This window comes from Lissotriton helveticus, chromosome 1_1 (genome assembly GCF_964261635.1).
Source record: "Lissotriton helveticus chromosome 1_1, aLisHel1.1, whole genome shotgun sequence".
NCBI lineage: Eukaryota > Metazoa > Chordata > Amphibia > Caudata > Salamandridae > Lissotriton > Lissotriton helveticus.
Genome location: NC_136057.1, coordinates 1,665,653,867 through 1,665,674,917, shown reverse-complemented (window position 1 = coordinate 1,665,674,917; position 21,051 = coordinate 1,665,653,867). Strand labels below are relative to the sequence as shown.

The 21,051-nt window shown below is 46.8% G+C and overlaps 1 protein-coding gene across 1 annotated transcript in view; it reads right to left on the bottom strand.

The window, feature by feature from the left end:
- The window catches only part of DIP2B (DIP2 acetate--CoA ligase B (putative)), an 805,292-nt gene that overhangs the window by 542,041 nt on the left and 242,200 nt on the right, over nucleotides 1–21,051 (bottom strand). The gene's annotated exons all lie outside the window — the stretch shown is intronic.

Here is a 21,051-nt window from a genome sequence, read left to right as displayed (position 1 = left end):
CTCCCGTCTCACAGACCGAAGGGACTCCTGCACCTGCGGCTCTCATCCCCGCCCAGCCGGGGGAGGGGCGTGGTAGAACCTTTGCTAGCGGCGGAACTTAGAAGGGGAGGGGCCACAGACCCAGCCACAGGCACCACCCCACCTATGACCTCTCTCTGAGCAGGCGGCCGGTGACCACCCTTTACCGAGTCCGAGACCTGTGGTGCAGCTAAATCAGTTACAATGGCCATTTGCACCAACAAATGCACACGGTTTGAAAGAATGCTCTACAACTGGTCAAATCAAATTTCCCGTTCCTGTTTGGGCCACAGTGCCGCACAGAATATGTTGCAACGCCCCCCATGGTGCAAGCACAGCAGCAAGGCTGCCATACGGAAGACCGGACCTGGAGCCTAAACAAACAATCAAAATGGTGGCAGCAGCTGCGGATAAGCCCCGTCCTTTTCAGACTGGGGGGGCGTGTTTTTTGTTGAGTGACTGAAGACGTCACAGAGAAAGGACAGCAAAAAACACGTCCCTCAATCCGAAACGGACGGGGCTTATTTTTAAAAAATGACGTCACAGAAACCTCTTCTCCAATGGCTGGCCGCCGTTTAGGGAGCCCGCCAATGGAGAATAAAGGCGGGTTTAAGCCTCGCTACTCTGAGACAAGAGATCTCGCCAGCGAGACTGCGCATGCGCAGCCTACGCTAGCCGAGACCTAAAAAGGACCCTACTAACTGTTTTGATGAAAAGTTGGAACTAATAGTAACTGGGGGTTCGTCAATATGACTTGCAGAAAAGAAGGGTTTTACCATTAAATCAAGGAGTTCAGTCATCAAATCTCCATTCTCATGTTGGCAAAGCTTTCAAAAACTGTTCTAAAACACAGCAGACAATTTTTCTACGTTTCAATTTGTGCAGTAATTTTCTAGTCTTTAGGACCACTTTCAAGTTCCTACGCAGACAATGATGCTAAATATACATTTTAAATTGCACCCTGCAAAATCAGTACCAGTTCTAAACTCGCACATTCAGGATACACCTCACTAGGTAACTTTACTCTCTCCTCCAAAGTACCATCTGGTTTGTAACTATCAAACTCCCTTTAGAGAACCTTCTAAATTAAACATTGCTATAATATATGAAACTCCGCTTAACTCGCCACCTAGATGCCTAAGATGAGTGGTCCTTAACGTCCAACATTTTATTAAATCAATTTTATAAAGTGTCCCGACATCTACGAGTGAATGAAGGAACGAAATAGGACTAGGGGTGTGGATTTCCGATTGCCCAACACCTAGGACAAATTATTGGGGGTCAAGGAAGAGGTCTTCACTTCGTTTTGTCCCAGGGACAAGTAGGCTCTACCCTCTGTGGCACAACCCCTTCGGCTACCAGTTTACAGAGCCACACTATTTTTATGGGAAAGATGTTAAGGCAATATATGCAGCCTTATGCATAAGATTATCAAAATTATATACAGGGTTTATTCAGGGCAAGCGCTTTGAGGGAATAGTGACCTGTAGGCTCAGCTTGCGCAGCAGGCATTTGTCCCAATATTTAAACATAACAAATTTGGGACTACTTATGTTGTATTATGTGCAAACACATGCTGAAGAATGGTAAAAAGAAGGGTGATTTTAGTTTGAAAGCAAATAATGTACCCACAAATATTCGCAACTTTAAAAAAAAATGGAGGAAGGTTATAGTTTTGTTAATCTCTCAAGCACTGTATTTGTTTTCAAAATAAAAGGTTGTCAAGAAATATTTAAGACTTAAAAAAGAAACAGACGATGGTTACAAACAGCACTGCAAAACGACTGTGCAATTTCTAAAAACAACCGTAAACATTTCTCTAAGGCATCATGTAATAGAAATTGTTTGATATATGTCAATATATTTTAAAAAAAGGAGAATCGGTGGGAAACTATTATTTGCACCATAAAACAAATTAATTAGGAGCCCATCCCTAAAGAAAGTCCCAAGAGAACGCGTAAAGGTCAATGCTCATGGGACGGTCCAGAATTACGACTTTTAAGAATTCTCAAGATTTTACAGAAGTAAGCTCAGAAAACCACAACTGTTCTAGGTTTCCAGGTGTACTGCTAACACACTTTTATGAATTCCACTTTCACTGGAGAAAATACTCAAGTTTATATTTGTTCATGCAAAAATCTGCAGGGAAAGTCCAAATTCACATATTTCCCCAAGAGAGACTCTCCAACTTTGTTGTGAGGTTCCAGCCCATCATCAAAAACGTTTTACTCCTTCCTTTGTCCGAAGTGAATTTCAAACCTCTTCCAGGGTGGGAAGGGGTTGGAGAAGAGTTGGTGAATATCCTTAAATATGCACATTTGTGGCTATACACATCCTCACACGGCCTCGCAGCCCTGGAACGACCACTTCTGTTCTACTTACAACCTCTAAGAGAAGATTTGCAGACATTGACATTTTCGTACAAGTAAATCCTTTAATGAACAGAAAACACAATGGCATGTGTTACCAGAACTTACATGCATACATAGGTCATAACATTTGGAGTTTGGCAAGCACTTGCGCAGTTAACCTAGTTATAAAATATAAATGTTGAGGCATTAATATATGCTTGCAATTTGCAAACGAGGGGAATGTGACACAGTAAGTTGAAGTTCTCTTTTTAAGAACTCCACATGAAGTAAGTGTAGAAAGTCAGACTGGGACGATCTTCTTGATCCTTAGTTGGAAACTGGTCACTGGGCTGCAAGTTGAATCTAAGTTTATTTACAGTAACTTTTTCAAAAACCGAGTGAAGGCTTAAAAGTTAATTTGCCAGGGCAATTCAGAAGGTGCTTACTCAAACTAATGTATGTATATGCATAAGGAACGCCTAGGAATATTCTAAATATTTGACATAAATAGAGCACTGGTGCGTTCAGCGTCCAGTATAATCAGAAAGGTGGAATAATCAGAAAGGTGGAATAATCAGAAAGGTGGAATAATCAGAAAGGTGGCATAATCAGCGATATTCCTATCAGAGCCCTGGTGTAATCGTGGTTATAACTTGTCAACTTACTACATAGCACCAAATGGGACATGTCATTTATTTTTATTTACAGGACAAGGAAAATTCTGGAGCATTTCGATTCTTTCACAAACAGATATTTTATAAAATTCCAGATCACTGTAGTACTAAACAGAGATCACGCACAAAACAACTGTTTGGGAATCATAGAGAATGCCAGGTTTTAAGCTGTTTTCAAAAAGTGGGCAACTCTGGAATGGCTGTCAGGCGAGCAGACAAGGAGCCTGAATGTGTTGGACCCGCCTCAGAGAAACTCCTACTGCCAATCCCCTGTCTTTTAAATTGTAAAAGGTGCTTGAAATGAAGGGATCTAGAGGACTGTGCTTAATAACTTTGAAAAGAGACATTAGAAATGGTGGCATGTAAGAGAAATGCTTTGTTTCCTTTCTTCACACACATCAATGTTGATCAATGCTGCTCATTTTCTCATGAGACATCACAGTGCCCTAAATAACAACACTGAACTTACAACATACAAGAGAATAAAGGACTTAAAAACGAGAATTAAATATAAGCCCATGGGGAATATGACACAGGGGACAAGGCAAGTCTATGAGCCAAGTGAACAAAAGACAATGCAAGCTTGTGATGAAAAGCACAGAAGACAATACAGGCCTACACAGACGGAGCGGGTACAATAGTACTGTGCTGGTCTTTTACATGCTTCATCGTGTCCAGGCACATCTTGATCTTTGTGAGCCCCATTTCAGTATTTGAAACATACTAGCACAGCTTCACACTTCAAATGTTACACATAATGCACCAAGCGTATTGGGTCGAACAGGGCATATATGAAGCAATGCAAAACAAACAAACCCAATCATTGATAACCAACAGAAGTCAGAAGGTCCCCACATCCAGTTGTAGGCCTACTTCTGTTGGAACAGCCCTCTGCTTCACCTCTCAGTCAGGTCCGAGACTAAGCCATAACCACTTAACCAATAGCTGCAACACATAGTTGAAAGCTGAGCGAGACTCATGTCTGCAATGGAAAACTCAAAACCATCTAGAAAGTCATCTCCGGCTTTCCAAAAGCAATCCCAGGCTAAAGCAATTGCAGATGTGTACTATCCCCTTGGCAAATGCCATAACAGAACTTTAGCCCAATGCAATCCAACTCCTAAGATCTCTCCAAGTTACAGCCTGAGGAGGATCCACTGGTAACCCCTCAGCATGTGCAGCTTTTTGCAGTACATGTTCTTAATGCCACGTTGTCTTCTACCTTTTAATCTACAAGGACGCAGAGGCTACTCAGCAATAAATCAATGCTTCACACCTTACAATCTGGTAAAAAAAAATATAAATTTAAAAACCTTAAGATCTACAACGTAAATATCAACACCAAATGGCTTTAGCTCGATTTCACTGTTTCAGAAGAAACACAGGGGGAATGTTTCAGTACCTGAAGTTGCAAACCACAGCCTGACTCGTCAATGAATCAAGCTGGGAGACTAGTAGCTTGAAAGTACTACAAGATGGACAAGAACACTTAGATTAGGGGAGATACGAGAAATATACAAGCTGAAATTTGTGATTTGCTATTCAACATATTTTAAAAAAACCTGATCCATTGCACACTATTTCACTTTTTAGTTAAGACGGTCATGTTGCAAGTAACCCGGCTGCCACAAGACTCATTTTGGATTACAAATGAAAGCAGGTCTTGGTAAAATTTTGGTTTTTCAATCAACTATACATCCCCTTCATGTTCAAGCTCTGCTTTGCACATTAGTCTCATTTACTAGTGACAGAACTAGTGAAGAAGGAATCCGTACGGTAGGGCTCTAGGGACCCATACAACATGGTGCATACACGTGTCCCCGTTCCAGTGGGTTCAAGTCATCAAGTGCGTTGCAGCTCAACCACCACCCTTGGGCTCGGCCATAATGCGCACTCTGTGCCGCTGCCCAAAGGGCGTGGAAGGGGAGAGGATGACAGGAGAAAAATGACCCTTCCAGATTAATGAACCCAATCCACTGACCTCAGAAATTAGCTTGCACTCTAGCATGTACATATCTCCCACCGCTCGATACTACCTGGAAATGGTATTGGCCCAGCTAGAAGTCATCGTTTCATTCAAATCTGAGCACTTGACGCTGAGCAGGAGGTGTCTGTGCAGGAGTACTTGGAGATATGAGGCTCGCATTCTTGTCCAGCAATGTAAAAATTTAAAACTGGGCTTCTAAAATGTACGTCAGGGGTTACACCGTGCCTGTGAAAACCTCTGTGGGTAGTGCTGAGGAACAGGTTACATGTATTTACAGACTACAACAATGTTGGCTTTGTGCAGAATTCTGTTATAGGGAAATAATCCCAAAAATAAAAAACCTAACCCCAGCTTTAGTGAACAGCTTGGAAGGTGGGACAACTACAAAATTCAGTTTTTCAATTTAGTAGTGTTTCGTATGCAAGAGAAACAATTCTCGCAAATCAGCAACTGTAGGTAGCATGGGCAGTTGATTATCAAAACTGCTCGCGTTGCGAAAATGACATTTTCGACCTTTCAAGCCAAAGACCTCACAGAATAGACACTTTGCTCCATTCTTCCTCCTTCAGCTGCCTCCTATTTTCTGCTAGGGCTGAAATTGGCAACTGCAGAAAAGTTAATAGAGTTGCTGCCTGATCCGGTCACCACAATCATGACCCTTGATAGCAGGTTTGCCAAGGGCACCACTGGGCACGCCGGGGTACGAGTGGATATCCCTGCATTAATGCCAATGATCTGTAGCTTAACACATTAGCTTGTTGTTGATCTTAATGTGCTGCTTGCTGACACCGTGGTGTTTTGTAGTGTAGTCAACAGCGGGTGTTGCAGAAGGCACACTTAAGGGTACTCACCTGAAGGGTGATGAACAGACGAGGCGCTGTGCCTACTCTGTCCTCAAACACACCTGTGCTCAGCATTGTCCGCACACATTTCTGCGGAACCTCAAGACACTGGCTGTACTCTTCTCAACCAACTGCAAAAGGCGCATCGCTGCTGCAGAAGAGGCGGGAGTGATGGACTGCTCTGTAATGTAATGAACTATCCCAGGAGAGCAGGAGCCTGGGACCAGTAACATGCACTAAAGAGAAGTGGCCAATGCCTTCCTCATTTTAGAAAAATACTGCTGCTTGACAGGTGCCAGAACCCTAATGCAATTACCCGGAGAAGAGTTGGTGGTGATCGATAAGAACTCACAACGACACACATCCACACCGAAAAATCCCCGCGTTCCTTCAATTCTCTACGCGTACTTTTACAGTAAACACGTATGGCTTTGAGAAGGCAAACCCTGCAATCCAACAAATAATTCGAAATGAAAGAGCAGATCTATTCAAGCCTGCCTAAAATTGAATCATGGACTAAAGCTGTACCAGATGTATCTTTCCAAACCCAAACTAGGATCTCATAGCTTCTCTGGGGCACTAACAGCCTGTGTTATGCCTGTGTGAAGCACTGTGGCTCTATGGGCAGTACGAGATGCTGTGCCTCACACACCCTCAGAAGGCACTAAGAACAAGGTCGTTAGCACCACAGCATTCACAGAAGCTACCTGCCCTGAGTGGAGACCACAACTTATGCTGCGGTAATAGACTTACAACTGAATCAGTCTTTCCCTGTCATTAAATATCACTGGTGGAGGAGTATAGAGCAAAAGGGAGCAACGTCACATCCCTAGGCACAGGGGGTGGACCAGGTTTACTGCAAACCCACAAAAATACGTCATGGCTGAAAGCACTGTCTCCGTCCAGCAGGTCTTGCCTCGACAACCACGGCCAACTACAGTGCAACATCAAAACGTTGCACAAAAATAGGCATTTTCCCAAGCAGGGGAAAAACAAATCAGCCCGAGTAGTTCAGGTGGGAAATGGACTCCAGTTTTGAGAATAGCTAAAGTAATCAGTCAAAAATACGAGGTGAAAGAATTTGTAGTTACTAATGACGTTGCCAGGTCAATGTGGTGCTCCATTTCACAAAAGGCCCCAACAACAAAGGCTTCAATGTATTTCCTAACACATTAAGGCAACTGCCATCTTTGAATTAACTCCTCCACATAAGATGAGCCTGTGAGTCAATATAGAAGCTAACATTCACTTCACTATATGTTTTTGTTTTGTGCTCACACTGCTTCAATGGTTGTCTTGACAAGGGAAGGGTACTGGAACGCAGTCGGCCCAAGCACCCAACATTGAGATGCCACGTCTTTGAAACGTTTATTCAAATGTTAGAGTGAATAGGGACCTCCATACTTCAGTAACATCTAGGGACGTTTTTGAGCCCAAGACGAAGAGTTAGAGCATTTTGATCACATGGCAAAACTCTTGCGTAAAAAGATGGCTGGCTTTTGATAACAAGGCTAAGAGAATTCTAGTTGTGTGGACAGATGCCTGGTGATGACTATCAAGATTGCCTTGGACATGGTGGAAGGCTAGCCATCGATCTGAACTTTTTTATTTAGTCATTCTTTCATAGTTACAGCTGCACTACATCAGTGCTCCAAACAAAAACAACAAAGTCACAAGAGAAACAGTCCTCCCAAACCCTCCGGCCTCCCTCCCTCCAAAGCATATATCCTGATAGTTAAATACTTCTGAGGTTACTTTGGCCTGACAGTGTCAGAACTCCGTGGTCAGCATCCACTTCAGCAGCCAGCTAGCCTGGCAGCTGATTGCTGCCCTCACTCAGGTGTGCATCCCATGCCAGCAAGTAGGCCTGCAACATGCGCCAAATGTCCTTGGGTCTCTGTGTCGGCGGAAAGAGTATAATAGAGATCCAATCATTCATTACATGACACCAAGTCTTCAACCCATTGGTTTACTGTCTGGGCTTTAGCTCTCCCCCAAGCACAAGTCACCCTACGTTTAGCCGTCAGCAAAGCTACAGTACCGAATCTCCGCATTGGGGAGCAGCCGACCTTGGGAGGTGTGCCCTTGGAGGTTTTTGGCAGGTGGAACAACCCGGGTGACATTTGGGCTGGTTTTGGGCTTGTAAGATTGGGCTGGTGGCACTGACTATAGCCAGCCATTTTCTAACACGTGCCACCATTTTGTGTGAAGTGACATGGTGGCCGATACTTCGTTAATAAAAAATGTTTTAGTTAAAAACTAACATGTTGGCGGACGGGCGTGTGCGGGAGGCCATGAGCTGGTGGCGGAGGCAGGATGCATGGACCTCGTGTCCCCGAACGCACGTGTAGCAGCGCCTGGCGAGGCCTCAGCAGAGGGAGTCTCAGCGGCTGTCCTTGCCTGCTCTTTCGAACCGCGGGCTAAGGTGAGCAGTAGGGACCGCTCGAGGTCAAGGAGAGCGGCCCCAGACAGGGAGAGAGACCGCACGGAGGCCAGAGCTTGGTTTTATAGCACTGCGGGGTGAGGGCCCTGCAAGCAGAGGCCGGCCAGGCCAAAACTTGAGAATTTGGAGGAGGCTGCACGACTAGCGGACTCCTCCCATGACAATGTCTATAAGGGAGACCGGCCTGAGGGGTGGGGGGGGGGGGAGCCTATAGTTTCAGGCCAGTGTGGGAAAAGCAAGGAAAACGGTACTATGCAAGGGGGCGGGCCATTAGGCCACATGCTCAATCAAGTTTGAGGAGAGTGAAGCAAGGGCAGTTTGGGGGAAACCAAGGAGGCTTGGGGTGTGAGGGGCAGGAGGTGGGGGGCTGCATTGAGAGCGACAGTCGGCTATGAGAGGTTTTGGGGAGGCAGAAGGGGCCTGGAAGGGGGAGGCTCACTGGGGGAGAGGGGGTCACTTGGGGGAGGGGGCCATGAGTACCGACGGAGAAGGGAGTGGGAGAAAGGCTATAGATTGCGGAAGGGAGAGCAGTAGTTAAGGTCAGGTTTGAGGGGCAGTTGCCCTCAGTGTCGTTTGCCGCAGGAGTGTGGCTAGAGAGGGCCCCTTGCGGATGTGGTCCAGCTGGTCAGAGAAGGGAGAGTGGAGGCTGGGATGGGAGCAAATCCAAATGGGAGAGTAGTGAGGATGGGGGGGCTATAGGAAGATGAAGATGGGGTCCTGGTAGTAGGACCCTCCACCACACAGGTGGTGGCCATGTTGGAATGGAGAAGGGGGGAAGGAGGAGCAGGGGAGGAAATGGGTGAGGTGAGGGAATGGCCTGGATGAAAGATCTGAGAACCTGTCAAGGTGTATTACCACAAGGGGCAAGAGAGGGGAGTGGCTCCAGCGTGGCGGAGAGGCAGTCAGCATGAGCAATTTCGGTAGCAGAGCGTCGGGTGAGGCGACAAGGAAGTGGTAACGCCACAAGGTCAATAAGGTGGGGGGCGTTGGCTCTGGGTACCCAATCAGGGAACGGAACAGATAGGCAGGAACATTAATCCCAGCAACCTGGACTTACCTTTATTTTACAGGCTTGTCGTGACAGCAGGCATGCAAACTCTGGAGAGCTTTATGCGGATCCATGACCAGAGAGGAAGAGATGGCAGGATCTAGCGTGGCCAGAGGGAAGCAGACATTGGATGGCTGCCAAAAGAAGTTCTGGATGGGACGTTGCGGCCCCCGGGGGGAGGGCCACCATGCGAGGCCACGGCTGGCAAGGGGATGGCAATAGGGTGTATCACGGCCCCTCGGTGTCCCTCAGTTGATGTGAAGGGGTCTACTGTCTTGGACTCAGTGCGATTGGATGCAACGGTCAGGTTACCCACAGGCATGTGGGAGGGTGTGGACCCTCATCATCAGCTGGATTATGATAAGAGGAGTCTTGAAGAAGGTGAAGTGGTGGAAGATGAGCCCCTCGAGAGGCAGAGGAACGCCAATTGTTGCAAAGAGGTGCATGCAGGGGAGGGGGACATAGTGTATTACAGGTGTGTCGCGCAGATTTGGAGAACCAGCAAAAGGCATTGGAGGATGTGAAATTTTGCAGCTGGATAGATGCAGGGGTGGTGACAGAGGCACAGCTTTCAGCAGCATAGGCAGCAACTGCTGTGGGTGAGTCCAAAAATGGAGTGAAGGGAGTGGGGGTGACACAAGTGGGGAAACTGATCAAGGGCCACTGGCCACACCGGTTTTCCCACAGGAGTGAGGCAAAGGGAACAGAGCGCGGGAGACTAAGGAAGCTCAGGATGGGGGGGGGGTCAAGTAGCATAAAGAACATAAGATTAAGAGGCCCCCTTATATGGGGTTGACTAAACCCTTGGGTGCCCATTTAATGACAGCTACTAAGGAAATAACTTGTAAGGGGGAGTGTGTGGAGATGCTGAAGCTGCTCCAGAAGGAACTGCGGGCCTAAGAGGGTTCCAGGGAGAAGAAGTATGAGCTGTCCAAGCGGCCCAAGGTGCCGGCAACCATCAAGAATTGGACAGCAGCATTCTTAATTTGCGCGAGCGTTTACTGCGAAAAGAACCCGGAATAGTTTGTGTGCCTATTTAAATATATGGATGTGATTAGAAGGGCTCAGCTCACACACGGGAACCAGGCATGGGCACAATACAATGAGGAGTTTTGTGCATGTTTTTCATGGGACCCTCGAGGCAAAGGGGGAGAGATTGATAATGTCCTGTGGCACCAGAGAATGGGCCCAGAAACGTTTGGGAAAACTATCTTTACCACAAGTGGCCATCCACTGGTGTTCTGGCCATTTCAGCTGTGTCCCGCCAGGGGAGGGGCAAGGGCAAAGATGCGGGGGGTTCGGGTCATGCTGGAACGTAAACAAGAGTTTCCTAATTTCCGGCGTAAGTGCTCCAGGTGTGGAGGGAGTGATTCGAAGGAGAGGGCAAGGGCAAGAGCAATAGATAGGACAGCGGCATAAATACCAGAGGTAGGCACCAGGGAATCAAGGAGGGCGCGAGTCCCAAAAGAACATGGGCAAGGGCTCATACGCCAATTAAAGTGGGGCGTTCGATTACTGGTTATAACAATATCCCAAGAGATCTGACACAGAGTTGTTGAGTGCAGGTTTTCGGGGGGGGTTAGGCTGGGTTATTAGGGTCCAAGTTCACGTCGGTGGGCAGAGCATTTGAAGTCCCTCACACAGGTGGTGCGGGCAAAGCTCATAAAGAAGGTGCAAGGGGACAGAATGGAGGGCCCCTTCAGCGTATGGCCAGTACATGACTTGATAGTTTCACCCATTGGGGTGGTGCCAAAGAAGAACAAGAGTCAATTCAGGTTGATTCAACACTGGTTATGGCCGGAAGGGGGTTCAGTCAATGATTACATATCAGAGGAGGTTTCATCGGTATCTTACTCCTCAGTGGTTGTGGCAATGACATTGGTAGAACAGGTCGGTCATGGGGCCTTATTGTCTAAGTGCAACAAAAAAAAACTGTTTTAGGCTGTTGCTCAAGGAGGACTTACAGTTTCTGGGGATACAGTTTCACGGGTCCTGGTATTTGGACAAAGCCACCCCGTGGGGTGCTCCATATCCTGCACACTTTTCAAGTGCTTCAGTTCCTTTTTACAGTGGGCCTTCACATGGCAAACGGGGTGGCCACAGTGACACACTACCTGGATGATATCTTTTTTGTGGGTCAACCCAGTTCTGTGGACTGGTAAGTTTTAGAAAAGTCATGGGCCACTGGCACTGGAAAACACAGTTGGGCCCGATACAGTGCTTTCCTTTCTGGGTATTGAGATTGTTTCAGTATCCTATTTTGTCCAGATGGACAAAATAGTCCATATACAGCTATTGCTAGACGTCATGCTAGAAAAGCAAAAGGTAACTGTCAGGGAGGTGCAGGTTCTGCTCGGCCATCTCAACTTTGCGTGAGAGCAGGTGGACTTTTTGCAGGTGGCTAGATTTGTCACTTGTGGGGCTATCACTGTCACATCACCACAGCAGATTATCGGCAGGCGTAAAAGAGAATTTACGCATGTGATGCAGGTTTTTCAATGATATCCTGATAGTGTCCCTGCAGGACTGTGAATGGGGTGTACAGAAATACTCAGACGCTACGGAAGGTTTGAGTTTCGGGTTGTACTGGCAGAGCATGTGGTGTGCAGAGTAATGGTCAGTGGAATAGAAGAGGGGACTGGAGCAATGCTCTTTTGCAATTTTCCACCCTGGTAGTGGCTGTGGCACTCTGGGGTCAGGAGATGGCACACAAGAAGGTATTGTTTCAAATTGACAATATGGCTGTGGTGCATGTGGTCAATAGGCAGTCTGCACGGGATGAGCAGGTGCTCAAACATTTGAGAGTTTTGCGGTGGGTTGCTTGAGACATGATATGGTTTTTAGGGCTAGTCACATGCCGGGGGTGGACAATGACACTGTGGATGCTCTGTCTTGTTCACAGTGGAAGAGGTTCCATGGGATGGCCCCGGACGCTGACAAAATCTAGACACCAATGCCTAAATTTGGAGCATAGGCAAGAAAGGATGCTTTAGTTAGTGGTATGGTCTCTAGCAGAATCCATATATAAGTCATATGCGAATGCTTGGCAGGAGTTCCTAGCCTGCGGGGCTAGTTGGATGCCGGGATTTGGAACAGGATAGAGGACGTGGTGCAGAACATGCTAGCATTAGTCAATGAGGGATTTTATAGAATCACGATCAGAGGGAAGCTGGTGGAATTGTTTTTATGGGCAAGCTCCTGTGGGGCTATGCTCCAACGGCCGGGGAACTGGGGAGGGGGAAACTCCAGGGGTGGGTGAGAAAACAGGTTGCAAATCTTGAATGCGGAAGCCAGTGTCAAGGCAACTTTTAGGCAAAGTGGTTAGGGTCCTGCCGGCCACATGCAATGGCAGGGAAGAAACTAATTTGTTCTCCATGTTAACGTCGTCCATTTTTTTCAGGGCTTTCAGGGTGTCCGAACTGTTGGGGCAAAAGGGATTTACAGGGTTAGTCTGGGAGGATATTGGGGGTATGGATGATGGCTTACAGCTGTGCATTTGCCATTCTAAGACTGATCAGACAGCCAGAGGGAAGGAAGTGGTGTTGCAGCCGTTCCCAGTTCAGGTCCAATTTCCAGTGAGGTGGGCCACGAATCTTAGGGCAATTAGCGGGGTGTCACAAGGGCCAGTTTTTTGGTGCATGAATGGCATAGGTGACTTCTTTTCAACTATAGTGGGTTCTGAGGAAAGCATTGACAGCACTGGGGGAACCGCCTGGAGATTATGGGACCCATTCCTTCAGGATCAGAGTGGACACTGAAGCGGCACAGCATGAACGGGGTAGGGGCAGGATCATACTACTGGGCAGTGGTCATCGGATCACTTTCATCTATATGTGAGTTTGGGACAGTGGGCATGTTAATAGTATCACGTTTTTTCTTTTGCATCTCATATAAATTGTTCTTTTCAGGTGCAGTGGCTGGTCCAGATTCAGTGAAGCTATCGATTTGGATAGCAGGACATTCTTTTGTTAAATGGTTGGAGCGGTATGAAGTCCAGAAGGAGCAAGGTGCCAATCTCGGGCTCAATCATCGGCTGTTTAAAGTAACATGGCATGGAAAAGGTAGTATGCGGTGGCATGAACTGTTGCAATGTTTGAATGTTTTTTGTTGGTTTTTTTTTTTTTTTTTGTCATTTTTTGGTTTACATCTCCAGCACAATAAATCAAGTAAGGTACAAGCATACAGCATAATCGCCCTATATTTTGAAAAAGTTTGCATATCAACTCCCGAACCGGCAGGCTGTATAGCAATAGCGAAGATGGCGGAGGTTGCCTTGTCTACCGCTTTGGTAGTTACATTTTCGTTTAAACATTACTGAAGTATAAAAGAACTCCAACCCCCTCCACCCCCCAACCCTGTCCCTTCCCAAACTCCCCTCCCTCCCCCCCCCCCCCCCCCTCCCCCCGCTGCCGGGTCCATGGAAAGAGTCAAAACAGGGCCTATGGTGGGTCACCGTGTGTCAATTCTTCCTGGGTCAGAGCCTCCCCCTGTCCCACCAGTACTGATTCCTTACTGTTTTGTGTCAATTGGGAATCCTGTCCCACGAACTCCTGAAACAATACCCCCCAAGGCTGTAAGACCTCAGGAAGCTTCCCATCCCTTCTTGTATGGCGCATGTGCTCTTCCTCTGCCAGTGCCCATTCCCGCAGATCTGCCCTTCATTTCCGCAGCGTCGGGCCCTGTCGGGACAACCAGTGAATTGCAATACGACGCCAGCTGTAACCAGGCCTAACATTAAGAACCGCCTACTCACTCTCCGTTTGGGATCCCGGGGGATTAAGCCCAGGAGACAGGGACGCGGGTCCAGGTCTATTATCCACCCGACACCTTCGTCAGAACCTCCAGAACCGACACCCAGTATGATTGGAACATGGGGCACGCCCACACCATGTGCACGAAATCTGCCCGGGGACTACGACATCTCGGGCAGTGGGAATCCCTAGTATTATCAATGGCCTGGAGACATTTAGGGGAGTGGTAGGTCATGTGTACAATATTATATTGAATTTTTTTGAAGCGGTTGCTCACTGACACCTTCCGCACACTTTCATGTATTCTTTCCCATTCACGGGGAGTAATCTCTTGTGGACACGCCTGCTGCCATTTATCTTCTATCGCCAAGGGCCGTAACCTTTTATCCTCCCGCAGAGCCCTGTAGAGGTGAGTCACGAACTTCCGGCCCCCCGTCATTGCCAACATAGTGACCAAAGTATGGGTGTGCGCCGGAGCCTCCGGAAATGAGGGCCATAGCTGCCGCGCAGTCGCCACTAGTTTAGCGTATTGAAGAAATTGCCCCGGACCAAGTTCGAAGGCGGTAACCGCCTCTTGATAAGTGATAAATGTATCATTGGGATATAGATCAGCCAGCATCAGGCAACCTCCCTCCGTCCACTTGTCTGTGGACATGACCCGTGCAATCCGGGCAAAGGATGGCATCAGCCATAGATCCAAGTCAGGGGCGAACGGCTTGTTGCAGATGAGGCGCCTCACCACTCGATCCCAAATCGTGGACACCAACCGCACCAGCGGGGGGCTGTGATCTTGCCGCCCCGCCAATGTTTGAATATGTTAATGGGAAGGCACATATGTCCAGATATTTTGGGGCTCCACTTAGGGAGAAAACAACATGGTGGGACTGACGATGATGAAGGAGAATAAGAGGATCTTTTACAGATTTAAGAGACAGTGGGCAGGCAGTATCGCCCTATGGACGGAGTTCATCCCAAGCAGGCAATGGAAGAGGGCGATAAAGCGTTTGATAAGGGCACGTGGAAAATTATTCAAGATATGCGCGTTTTCTATAGAGACGAGCGTTTCGGCAAGGTGGATCACCCAGAATTGAATTATCACGCCACAGAATTGGTTTTTTTTTTAGAGGGGACGGGGTTCACTTGTCTTGCTACAGGATGGAGCTCTACCTGATGCAAGTGAAAGGGATGCTCAAGAAGACACTCAATGTGAGACAGGTGAACAGGAATCCTGGGTGTGTCTTTCGGAGTGGCGGTTGGCTGTTTAAATTGCCATGTTGCTAGATTAAGATTATTTTTGTGAACATAGTTGAATAAGGACAATGGGGAGTGGGGGAGTAATAACGTTAACTAAAACTTTTTTGGAACTGTCATACCAATATGCTATTCCAAGTCACTGGGGCTCCCGTCCTAAACACTTTTGGGTTTGGCTGAGTCTGTCTTCGGGGCAAATAGGCATAGTTTTGCAAACTGTGAGGCTCTCTGCTGGTTGAGGAACATGTGAGGCTTATTTCCTAGTGTGATTGTCAGGCGCGCTGGGTAGAGCATGGCAAACGGAATACCCGCCTGTCGCAGATTATATTTCCAGGGAAGATACTCCTGACACTCCTCCTGCACCACAATAGCAAAGTCAGGGAATATTGCAAAGGAATTTAATTCATATGTCAGTGTTTATTTTTCTCTTCCTAGGTGCAATGTTGTGTCTCTGTCCTTCAAATTTAGCAGTCTCGCAATTAATGGAAGAGGCGGTGCTCCAGGGGGAAGCATGGCATGCTTCATGGGCCGTCAAAAGAGGAGAGAGGTTATCTAATCCGAATAGCGTTTTGAGGAGGGTCTCAATATAGTTAACCTTACTGCCAACACCGGTGGATTCTGGGAATCCCACTATCCGCAAATAGTTATGCCTGGATTGCTTCTCTAGGTCTACAATTTTAGCCTTGATGACATCATAAACCTTAGCCATATCCAAGAGTTTTTCACCAAGTCTGACTGAGTCATCCCCTACAGTGGAGATGCGAGTTTCGGCTGCTGTAAGTCACTTCTAGTGTTTATTAAGGGTAGTAGTCATCCAGTACACTTTGCTGTTGAGAGCATCTAGATTGCCATCTGTGGATGTAAGGCTTTTTTTCAAATGTAAAGAAGTTTTTTATGTCCTTTTCCTATTTATATTGTTCCCCTCCTCCCTCCAGTGGTATGGTTGCTCTGTTGGTTGATTGCGCCCTGCTGTGTTTCTTTGCCTCGTAGTGGAGTGTGGCCTGTTTTGTGTCCCCTTTTCGCAGACCTGGGGCATCTGAGCGGTCACCTATGGGTTCCTCCTATCTGGTGCTTCGCTCCCGATGTGCATTAGTTGAGCACCAAGCGGGGTGGCCACCCTGTGGGCTGAAACAGGCACTCGCGGTCCACAGGGCCTATGTGCAAATACTGGGGGCCCATCCAGCTCACTTTCTTCACTGGCTCCTTACGGCACCTGCCTCCAGCTGATGTGATCTCGTCACACGACTGCTATGCTTCACCTCCAGGCGCCATTAATCTGTTTAGCCCCCAATATTCAGCATCCGTTCAGCCACGATCTGACCCCCATCAGTTGTGATACCTGCTCCAGAACACAGAGCTGACATTTAATGTTTCCAGGTGCCGGGTCTTTGTCGGGTGGGCCACCCGGCACAAGGAGTCTCATGGAAGTGCAGCCATCTTGGAGATAGTTACTCTGGTGACCCCCAATCAATCTTAACTTTGATGGAGAGTACAGGTCTACATTGGTTTTGTAGGATTGAGTGTGTAAGTAACCACTTGAAACTCGTGCAGAATTATTCTGTGACAAAATAAGTACTGACGAGCAAGGCTGTATAAAGGTCATTGCTTAGTAAGTTGGATTGCAGAGCAGCGACTGGATATAAAGGAGGAAATTATGTGATTTCATAGCTTTGGAGATGGGAGGGACAAATAGACAGGTTAAGGAAATGGGTTAGTCCTTGTAGTTCCAAAAAATGTGTACAAATGTGTGCATTTTTCATCCTTATTATTACTTGCTTGTACACATCATATAGAGCTTTCAGGGTTGCAATTTGAACCAGTTTCTCTCTAATTTTGCACAATGCTGTTTCAGTTGTTGCAGAGCATGATGGTGGCCGTTGCTGAAGAAGATTTTTATCTTCTAGTGTTTTAAGTTGGCTGTGATCTAGTATGCCCAGAGGACTTCAAGTGGGCATTTGGCCAGAGCTCAGAAACACTTCCAGGAAGGTGATTGGCTGGAGGTGTCAGAGATTTACCCAAAAAGTCACTTTCAACCCTGTGACAAGATCATCCTCCAGTTGAAACTAGATGAGGGCAGATTTGTTCATTTGAGGGGCAGATGAACAAATGAAAGAGAGGTATGTCAGAACCTGCCCACCAGAACTTGAGGGAAGAATCAATGATTAGTTGTGTAAACAAAAGGTGGCAGGATCTTCCAATTGTTTGGGCATGTGCATCTGAATAGTCATTCATCCTACTTAACGTCATGTCGCCAAGCTGAAGAACTCGCCTAAAGTCACTAACTACGGCACAGGAGACAGCCATTGCTTGTTTGGCCATATTAAACCAGCACAGAAGTTAAACAGCAGCCAAGTTAAAGAAATATTTTCACCTGATGTCAGGGCCGTTCTAGGATTTTCGGGGCCCTGGGCAAAAGGGAATGTGGGTGGCCCCCTGAAATATGTGACACCTATGGGGTGGGGGGGAGGGGGTGTGCTGCTTTGTACAGACTCCACCTGAGCCACAGCTCCTCCTCTCAGCCACCCTCAAGCACCTCTTTTACAGCCCATTTCAGACTGAAGGTGTGAGATTTGCTTAGGGCTGAGAGTTAAACCTGTGTGGGCTAAAGTGCCGACAATGGGCGTCCTGCGGAGTCTCTGAATGGGTAGCGCGAGAGGTGTGCCCCCTCCCCTGGGCCTTCACACACCATCCCTTAGCCCAATTGTAAAGAGACGCATTTCATCAATTTTGATCTGCAGGGGTACAGGAGGACTGGTGAAGTGTTGCCATTGTGCGGGCCTCATGCTGGTAGGCAGAGTGCGAGGCCCTGGGCAGCTGCCCACGCTTAGCGCAGGCCCTGTCCGGGGTATCTAATGGACCTGCGGTGGGCTTCAAGGAACTACATTTTTGTTTTAGCAAGGTACAGAAACGCCTCACTTTAAGGAAAGGTGTCCCCAAACAATCCAGCGTAATGCACATATCACGTTACACGTTTGCTCTCCATCACAATAGTCTAAGGAAAATCGTAGCGCCATGATGATAGAGCGCCAAGACTACAACGGCGCAGGTAGAACGGCGCTGTGGAAATGGTTATCGCACGTTTGAAAGAAACGAGGTAAAAAAAAAAAAGTCTTTTAAAAATGAACTTCCGTTTCTTTATTTTACGGAAGGAGTCAACAACCCACAAGGTGGCAGCAGAGGCTTTTAACACCGATGTGCTCATAGAGGGGGGAAAATCAATTAAAGATGGCGTCCTCCAGCTGATTTCGAGAGAAAGGAGGTATTTTCTGTGACAGAAAAAAAATACTCAAGGGCATTGTGAGAAACACCTTCCATATAAGCTGCGTTCGGGCTGAATGGAGGCGTTTGCCATGGACACCCCTAAAGGGAAAGAAACGGCACTGCGATACACATATGTACACCATGTATGCACGTGCTTTATTTGCACATAAATATATTGCGTGTTTATATAACTCGGCACGTGTTTAGTTACATAATTTAGGTTCTGTATTTATACATACATTGTGCTAGTTTGTTACGTGTTTTTAGTCATCGTTTAAGTTCGTGTGTTAATATATCAACCATGGGACTATTATACAGTGGGTTCAGCCAAATACTTTATGTCTGCGTGATTATATACTGAGTGTGTGTGCATCACATGCACATATGTTTATACAAACATCTGGGTGTGTTCATATCCATATATTGTGTTTGGTTATGGTTATCAGTTTATTGCTTCTTCGTATATCAGAAGTTCATTCAAGCGGAGTAGAGTTTGAAAAATGTTCCACTACTGTGTTATTTTTCGGTGTATTTTGTGACTAAACTGCAAAGTCATATGCATTAACATCATCTGTCCATTTACTACGCTGTGGCTGTTAAAACTTAATAAAGTAGTTTATCCCCCTCCCCCAAAAAAAGTGTATGTTAACTTCGAAAAACATTAGCGAAGGTAAGTTACCAAACTCAATGATACACATGAGGAGTAAAACGCTTGAGTATTACAACATATGTTAATGTTATTTGTTCCTTTACATGCAGGGCAAAGCTGCTGAAACGCTGTGGGTCGTTTTGTATGGAGCTTCAAGTTATATTCTTGTGCTGTCTCCGTTTGATTTAGAGATTATAAATCCACGCAATCTTTGGTCTAAGTATTTAACTCCATTTTGTCAAACGTAGGCAGTTACCAGCAGAGTCAGATTGGGATGAAAAAATGACCCAGGCACCCCAAAAAAGTGTCCCACTTTTGCAGATCGCAACCTTTCATGAAACATTGTGTGGTTATCATCAGGAGCTTATTTTGGGGAGAAATCTGTGATAAATTGTCCTTTTTAAAGATTCAAAGGCCAGTAGCCTCACCCAAGACTGCAAACACCATTAATCCATTATAGATCACCAACCTGCCTTCTGATGCATACCTTCAGGTCAATAAAGCGCTCACCATTGGGTCCCTGAATGCGTTGCTCTCTCCGAGATCTCCAAGCCCTTGCTCACCCCCTTGGATCTCTGGATCTCCTGTCAGGACCTAAAACTCCTGGTCATCCCTAGGGATTCTCAGTCAATTCTAATCAACATGGCCCCAGAGGTTTCACTCACCCGCAAGTCTTCTGCTCACTTCAAGGACCCATGGGTTCAGCGGATCGTAAGGACTTTAGCTTCTTACTCCCTATCAGTTGGTGCCTAAACTACCCCCTTTCCAATAGGACCCGTAAGCTCATTTCCACTCTTTGGTCCCCTGAGCGTACAGCTCACGCTCAGATCTCTGAAGCTCCAGCTCACTCTAAGGTGCCTTTGGATTCCAACTTATCCTCTTGTCACCTGATTTCCCCGTTTATCCTTAGACTCCGTAGCTCTTGATCACTTATACCTAAAAGTTTCAGGATACCCTCAGTTCACTGAAAACCATGTTCACCAGGAGATTTTGCAATGTTTAGATTTCCGTGTAGTTCCCTTGCCGCTTGGCACATAATCACCACCAAATCTTTAAAAGTCCTGTTTACTCTCAGTGGGCAGAGCAGGTGAATATTTGCCTCAGGGGTATTGCTTCATTTAGGTCCCCGAGTCTGCAGCTCACCATCAGCTTTCTGAGGTTCGTGTTCACTCTCAGGTCCACAAAGCCTGGCTTGCTCTCGGGTCTCAAAGGCTCCTGGTTGTACCAATGACTTCTGCCCACCATGTGCTGCCCAATGCTCCTCACTGTCATTTACTTGTAGCTCCTTGCCCTACTTGGGGGCGCAAAAGTTCCTTCACAAGGACATTTTCATCGAACCACTGGCTAACCTTAGGCCCCAGAGGTTCCTGCTCATCTCCAGGCCATTCAATCGCCTTCTCAATTCCACATCCAAACCTTCTTGGTTACCTTCTGAAAACTGACTTTCATGGGCACTTTGAGGTCTCCTGAGACATCTGCCAATCCTTAGGGGGTCGGAAAAGTCCCTGCTAAACCTCGGGCATTAATGGTTGTACATAACTAAGGCTTTCATCAATCTCACATTTGGTTGTCACACGGAGGCCTCTCCGCATGTGATATCTTGGAGGTGTAAGACAGTTTGGTACTTGAGGACTTCTGTGTTGCAAGAAACATGATTTGAATGAACCTGCTTGATATGCTACAGGAAATAACTCCAACTGGAGCGGTTCATTTATTTTCTATATATTATCTCTACCCCTGTTCACCTTTGCTGACCCACACCTGTAAACAGTCTCT